Source organism: Phyllobates terribilis, unplaced genomic scaffold (assembly GCF_046119375.1).
Source record: "Phyllobates terribilis strain yellow unplaced genomic scaffold, ASM4611937v1 Scaffold_28__1_contigs__length_16237799, whole genome shotgun sequence".
Lineage (NCBI taxonomy): Eukaryota > Metazoa > Chordata > Amphibia > Anura > Dendrobatidae > Phyllobates > Phyllobates terribilis.
The window spans coordinates 1,736,871-1,745,199 of NW_027362788.1; positions in this window are offsets into that span (position 1 = coordinate 1,736,871).

The following is an 8,329-nucleotide window of genomic DNA, read 5'->3' on the forward strand; positions in this document are numbered from 1 at the left end:
GAGATATATATTCTACCCACACACATTTGGAACTCTCCTTGGGTACCCTCCCACATATTGTTCCCTCATTTAGTGGATATTTTCACAAAAAAAGTGAAATTTTCAAAATTCCAGAAAATTGTCTGAAAACGACGAAATATTAAGGACTCATTGTGCGAATCGCTCTGGAACTGAAATCAGAACGCTCACAAACATTTCCCCTATCTGAAAGTCTGATAAACGCCGGAAAAATGACTAAGTCCAAGAAAAAAATGTTTTCAACTTTTTTCAATTTTACCCCCGTGGGATAAATATTCTACCCACACACATTTGGAACTCTCCTGGGGTACCCTCACACATATTATTCCCTCATTTAGTGGATATTTTCACAAAAAAGTGGAATTTTCAAAAATCCAGAAAATTGGCTGAAAACGACTTAATATCAAAGACTCATTGGACGAATCTCTCTGGAACTGAAATTGGAATGCTCTCTGACATTTCCCCTCTCTGAAAGTCTGATAAATGCCGGAAAAATGACTAAGTCCAAAATAAAAATTTTTTCAACTTTTTCAATTTTATCCCCGTGGGATATATATTCTACCCACACACATTTGGAACTCTCCTGGGGTACCCTCACACATATTATTCCCTCATTTAGTGGATATTTTCACAAAAAAAATGAAATTTTCAAAAATCCAGAGAATTGGCTGAAAGCGACTAAATATCAAGGACTCATTGGGCGAATCACTCTGGAACTGAAATCGGAACGCTCACTGACATTTGCCCTATCTGAAAGTCTGATAAACCCTGGAAAAATGACTAAGTTCAAAAAAAAAATGTTTCAACTTTTTTCAATTTTACCCCCGTGGGATATATATTCTACCCACACACATTTGGAACTCTCCTGGGGTACCCTCACACATATTGTTCCCTCATTCATGGGATATTTTCACAAAAAAGTGAAATTTTCAAAAATCCCGAAAATTGGTAGAAAACGACATAATATCAAGGACTCATTGGGCAAATCGCTCTGGAACTGAAATCGGAACGCTCACTGACATTTCCCCTATCTGAAAGTCTGATAAACACCGGAAAAATGACAGTCCAAGAAAAAAATTTTTTCAACTTTTTTCAACTTTACCCCCGTGGGATAAATATTCTACCCACACACATTGGGAACTCTCCTGGGGTACCCTCACACATATTATTCCCTCATTTAGTGGATATTTTCACAAAAAAGTGAAATTTTCAAAAATCCAGAAAATTGGCTGAAAATGACTAAACTTCAAGGACTCATTGGGCAAATCGCTCTGGAACTGAAATCGGAACGCTCACTGACATTTCCCCTATCTGAAAGTCTGATAAACGCCAGAAAAATGACTAAGTCCAAAAAAAAATTTTTTCAACTTTTTTCAATTTTACCCCCGTGGGATATATATTCTATACACACACATTTGGAACTCTCCTGGGGTACCCTCACACATATTATTCCCTCATTTAGTGGATATTTTCACAAAAAAGTGAAATTTTCAAAAATCCAAAATATTGGCTGAAAACGACTAAATATCAAGGACTCATTGAGCGAATCGCTCTGGAACTGATATCGGAACGCTCACTAACATTTCCCCTATCTGAAAGTCTGCTAAACGCCGGAAAAATGACTAAGTCCAAAAAAAAAATTTTTCAACTTTTTTCAATTTTACCCCCGTGGGATATATATTCTACCCACATACATTTGGAACTCTCCTGGGGTACCCTCACACATATTATTCCCTCATTTAGTGGATATTTTCACAAAACAGTGAAATTTTCAAAAATCCAGAAAATTGGCTGAAAACGACTAAATATCAAAGACTCATTGGGCGAATCGATCTGGAACTGAAATCAGAAAGCTCACTAACATTTCCCCTATCTGAAAGTCTGATAAACGCTGGAAAAATGACTAAGTCCAAAAAAAAAAATTTTTCAACTTTTTGCAATTTTACCCCGTGGGATATATATTCTACCCACACACATTTGGTACTCTCCTGGGGTACCCTCACACATATTATTCCCTCATTTAGTGGATATTTTCACAAAAAAGTGAAATTTTCAAAAATCCTGAAAATTGGCTGAAAATGACTAAACATCAAGGACTCGTTGGGCAAATCGCTGTGGAACTGAATTTGGAATGCTCACTGACATTTGCCATATCTGAAAGTCTGATAAACGCCGGAAAAATAACTAAGTCGAAAAAAAAAAATTTTTTCAACTTTTTTCAATTTTACCCTCGTGGGATATATATTCTACCCACACACATTTGGAACTCTCCTGGGGTACCCTCACACATATTATTCCCTCATTTAGTGGATATTTTCACAAAAAAATTTAAATTTTCAAAAATCCAGAAAATTGGCTGAAAGCGACTAAATATCAAGGACTCATTGGGGAATCACTCTGGAACTGAAATCGGAACGCTCACTGACATTTGCCCTATCTGAAAGTCTGATAAACCCTGGAAAAATGACTAAGTCCAAAAAAAAAATGTTTCAACTTTTTTCCATTTTACCCCCGTGGGATATATATTCTACCCACACACATTTGGAACTCTCCTGGGGTACCCTCACACATATTATTCCCTCATTTAGTGGATATTTTCACAAAAATGTTAAATTTTCAAAAATCCAAAATATTGGCTGAAAACCTCTAAATATCAAGGACTCATTGGGCAAATCGCTCTGGAACTGAAATCGGAACGCTCACTGACATTTCCCCTATCTGAAAGACTGATAAACGCCGGAAAAATGACAGTTCAAGAAAAAACATTTTTCAACTTTTTTCAATTTTACCCCCGTGGGATAAATATTCTACCCACACACATTTGGAACTCTCCTGGGGTACCCTCACACATATTATTCCCTCATTTAGTGGATATTTTCACAAAAAAGTGAAATTTTCAAAAATCCAGAAAATTGGCTGAAAACGACTAAATATCAAGGACTCATTGGGCGAATCGCTCTGGAACTGAAATCGGAACGCTCTCTGACTTTTCCCCTATCTGAAAGTCTGATAAACGCCGGAAAAATGACAGTCCAAAAAAAAATTATTTTCAACTTTTTTCAATTTAACCCCAGTGGGATATATATTCTACCCACACACATTTGGAACTCTCTGGGGTACCCTCATGCATATTATTCCCTCATTTAGTGGATATTTTCACAAAAAAAATGAAATTTTCAAAAATCCAGAAAATTGGCTGAAAGAGACTAAATATCAAGGACTCATTGGGCGAATCACTCTGGAACTGAAATCGGAACGCTCACTGACATTTGCCCTATCTGAAAGTCTGATAAACCCTGGAAAAATGACTAAGTCCCAAAAAAAAATGTTTCAACTTTTTTCAATTTTACCCCCATGGGATATATATTCTACCCACACACATTTGGAACTCTCCTGGGGTACCCTCACACATATTATTCCCTCATTTAGTGGATATTTTCACAAAAAAGTGAAATTTTCAAAAATCCAAAATCTTGGCTGAAAACGACTAAATATCAAGGACTCATTGGGCGAATAGCTATGGAACTGATATCGTAACGCTCCCTGACATTTCCCCTATCTGAAAGTGTGATAAACACCGGAAAAATGACTAAGTCCAAAATAAAATTTTTTTCAACTTTTTCAATTTTACCCCCGTGGGATACATATTCTTCCCACACACATTTGGAACTCTCCTGGGGTACCCTCACACATATTATTCCCTCATTTAGTGGATATTTTCACAAAAAAGTGAAATTTTCAAAAATCCAGAAAATTGGCTGAAAACGACTAAATATCAAGGACTCATTGGGGGAATCGCTCTGGAACTGAAATCAGAAAGCTCACTGACATTTCCCCTATCTGAAAGACTGATAAATGGCGGAAAAATGACAGTCCAAGAAATAAATTTTTGCATCTTTTTTCAATTTTACCCACGTGGGATATATATTCTACCCACACACATCTTTAACTCTCCTGGGGTACCCTCACACATATTATTCCCTCATTTAGTGGATATTTTCACAAAAAAGTGAAATTTTCAAAAATCCAGAAAATTGGCTGAAAACGACTAAATATCAAGGACTCATTGTGCGAATCGCTCTGGAACTGAAATCAGAAAGCTCACTGACATTTTCCCTATCTGAAAGTTTGAGAAACGCCAGAAAAATGACTAAGTCCAAAAAAAAATTTTTTTCAACTTTTTGCAATTTTCCCCCGTGGGATATATATTCTACCCACACACATTTGGAACTCTCCTGGGGTACCCTCACACATATTATTCCCTCATTTAGTGGATATTTTCACAAAAATGTGAAATTTTCAAAAATCCAGAAAATTGGCTGAAAACGACTAAATATTAAGGACTCATTGGGCGAATCGCTCTGGAGTTGAAATCGGAACGCTCACTGCCATTTCCCCTCTCTGAAAGTCTGATAAACGCTGGAAAAATGACTAAGTCCAGAAAAAAATTTTTTTCAACTTTTTGCAATTTTACCCCCGTGGGATATATATTCTACCCACACACATCTGGAACTCTCCTGGGCTACCCTCACACATATTATTCCCTCATTTAGTGGATATTTTCACAAAAAAGTGAAATTTTCAAAAATCCAGAAAATTTGCTGAAAACGACTAAATATTAAGGACTCATTGGGCGAATCGCTCTGGAACTGAAATCGGAACGCTCACTGACATTTCCCGTATCTGAAAGTCTGATAAACGCCGGAAAAATGACTAAGCCCAAGAAAAAAGTTTTTTCAACTTTTTTCAATTTTACCCTCGTGGGATATATATTATACCCACACATATTTGGAACTCTCCTGGGGTACCCTCACACATATTATTCCCTCATTTAGTGGATATTTTCACAAAAAAGTGAAATTTTCAAAAATCCAAAATATTGGCTGAAAACGACTAAATATCAAGGACTCTTTGGGCGAATCGATCTGGAACTGAAATCGGAACGCTCACTGACATTTCCCCTATCTGAAAGTCTGAGAAACGCCAGAAAAATGACTTAGTCGAAAAAAAAAAATTTTTCAACTTTTTTCAATTTTACCCCCGTGGGATATATATAATACCCACACACATTTGGAACTCTCCTGGGGTACCCTCACAAATATTATTCCCTCATTTAGTGGATATTTTCACAAAAAAGTGAAATTTTCAAAAATCCCAAAAATTGGCTGAAAACGACTAAATATGAAGGACTCATTGGGCGAATCGCTCTGGAACTGATATCGGAACGCTCACTGACATTTCCCCTATCTGAAAGTGTGATAAACGCCGGAAAAATGACTAAGTACAAAAAAAAATTATTTTCAACTTTTTTCAATTTTACCCCAGTGGGATATATATTCTACCCACACACATTTGGAACTCTCCTGGGGTACCCTCACACATATTATTCCCTCATTTAGTGGATATTTTCAAAAAAAAGTGAAATTTTCAAAAATCTAGAAAATTGGCTGAAAACGACTTAATATCAATGACTCATTGGGCGAATCGCTCTGGAACTGAAATTGGAATGCTCACTGACATTTCCCCTGTCTGAAAGACTGATAAATGCCAGAAAAATGACAGTCCAAGAAAAAAATTTTTTCATCTTTTTTCAATTTTACCCACGTGGGATATATATTCTACCCACACACATCTGGAACTCTCCTGGGGTACCCTCACACATATTATTCCCTCATTTAGTGGATATTTTCACAAAAAAGTGAAATTTTCAAAAATCCAAAATATTGGCTGAAAACGACTAAATATCAAGGACTCATTGGGCGAATCGATCTGGAACTGAAATCGGAACGCTCACTGACATTTCTCCTATCTGAAAGTCTGAGAAACGCCAGAAAAATGACTTAGTCGAAAAAAAAAAAAATTTCAACTTTTTTCAATTTTACCCCCTTGGGATATATATAATACCCACACACATTTGGAACTCTCCTGGGGTACCCTCACAAATATTATTCCCTCATTTAGTGGATATTTTCACAAAAAAGTGAAATTTTCAAAAATTCCAAAAATTGGCTGAAAACGACTAAATATCAAGGACTCATTGGGCGAATCGCTCTGGAACTGAAATCGGAACGCTCACTGACATTTCCCCTATCTGAAAGTCTGATAAACACCGAAAAAATGACTAAGCCCAAGAAAAAATTTTTTTCAACTTTTTTCAATTTTACCCTCGTGGGATATATATTATACCTACACATATTTGGAACTCTCCTGGGGTACCCTCACACATATTATTACCTCATTTAGTGGATATTTTCACAAAAAAGTGAAATTTTCAAAAATCCAGAAAATTGGCTGAAAACGACTAAATATCAAGGACTCATTGGGCGAATCGCTCTGGAACTGAAATCGGAAAGCTCACTGACATTTCCCCTATCTGAAAGACTGATAAATGCCGGAAAAATGACAGTCCAAGAAAAAAATTTTTTCATCTTTTTTCAATTTTACAAACGTGGGATATATATTCTACCCACACACATCTGGAACTCTCCTGGGGTACCCTCACACATATTATTCCCTCATTTAGTGGATATTTTCACAAAAAAGTGAAATTTTCAAAAATCCAGAAAATTGGCTTAAAATGACTAAATATCAAGGACTCATTGGGCGAATCGCTCTGGAACTGAAATCGGAACGCTCACTAACATTTCCTCTATCTGAAAGTCTGTTAAATGCCAAAAGTCCAAAAAAAAAATTTTTTTAAACTTTTTTCAATTTTACCCTCGTGGGGTATATACAGTCATATGAAAATGTTTGGGCACCCCTATTATTCTTAAGCTTAATGTTTTCTAAAAATTGGTGTTTTTGCAACAGCTATTTCAGTTTGATATATGTAATAACTGTTGGACACAGTAATGTTTCTGCCTTGAAATGAGGTTTATTGTACTAACAGAAAATGTGCAATCTGCATTCAAACAAAATTTGACAGGTGCATAAGTATGGGCACCCTTATCATTTTCTTGTTTTAAATACTCCTACCTACTTTTTACTGACTTACTAAAGCACTTTTTTTGGTTTTGTAACCTCATTGAGCTTTGAACTTCATAGCCAGGTGTATGCAATCATGAGAAAAGCTACTTAAAGTGGCCACTTACAAGTTGTTCTCCTGTTTGAAGCTCCACTGAAGAGTGCCATCATGGGCTCCTCAAAACAACTGTCAAATGATCTGAAAACAAAGATTATTCAACATAGTTGTTCAGGGGAAGGATACAAAAAGCTGTCTCAGAGATTTAACCTGTCAGTTTCCACTGTGAGGAACTTAGTAAGGAAATGGAAGAACACAGGGACAGTTCTTGTTAAGGCCAGAAGTGGCAGGCCAAGAAAAACTTCAGAAAGGCAGAGAAGAAGAATGGTGAGATCAGTCAAGGACAATCCTCAGACCACCTCCAGAGAGCTGCAGCATCAACTTGCTGCAGATGGTGTCACTGTGCATCGGTCAACTATACAACGCACTTTGCACAAGGAGAAGCTGTATGGGAGAGTGATACGAAAGAAGCCGTTTCTGCAAGCACGCCACAAACAGAGTCGGCTGAGGTATGCAAAAGCACATTTGGAGAAGCCAATTTCTTTTTGGAAGAAGGTCCTATGGACTGATGAAACCAAGATTGAGTTGTTTGGTCATACAAAAAGGCGTTATGCATGGTGGCAAAGAAACACAGCATTCCAAGGAAAACACTTGCTACCCACAGTAAAATTTGGTGGAGTTTCCATCATGCTTTGGGGCTGTGTGGCCAATGCCGGCACCGGGAATCTTGTTAAAGTTGAGGGACGCATGGATTCCACTCAGTATCAGCAGATTCTTGACAATAATTTTCAAGAATCAGTGATAAAGTTGAAGTTACGCAGGGGATGGATCTTTCAGCAAGACAATGATCCAAAACACCGCTCCAAATCTACTCAGGCATTCATGCAGAGGAACAATTACAATGTTCTGGAATGGCCATCCCAGTCCCCAGACCTGAATATCATTGAACATCTGTGGGATCATTTGAAGAGGGCTGTCCATGCTCGGCGACCATCAAACTTAACTGAACTGGAATTGTTTTGTAAAGAGGAATGGTCAAAAATACCTTCATCCAGGATCCAGGAATTCATTAAAAGCTACAGGAAGCGACTAGAGGCTGTTATTTTTGCAAAAGGAGGATCTACTAAATATTAATGTCACTTTTCTGGTGAGGTGCCCATACTTATGCACCTGTCAAATTTTGTTTGAATACAGATTGCACATTTTCTGTTAGTACAATAAACCTCATTTCAAGGCAGAAACATTACTGTGTCCAACAGTTATTACATATATCAAACTGAAATAGCTGTT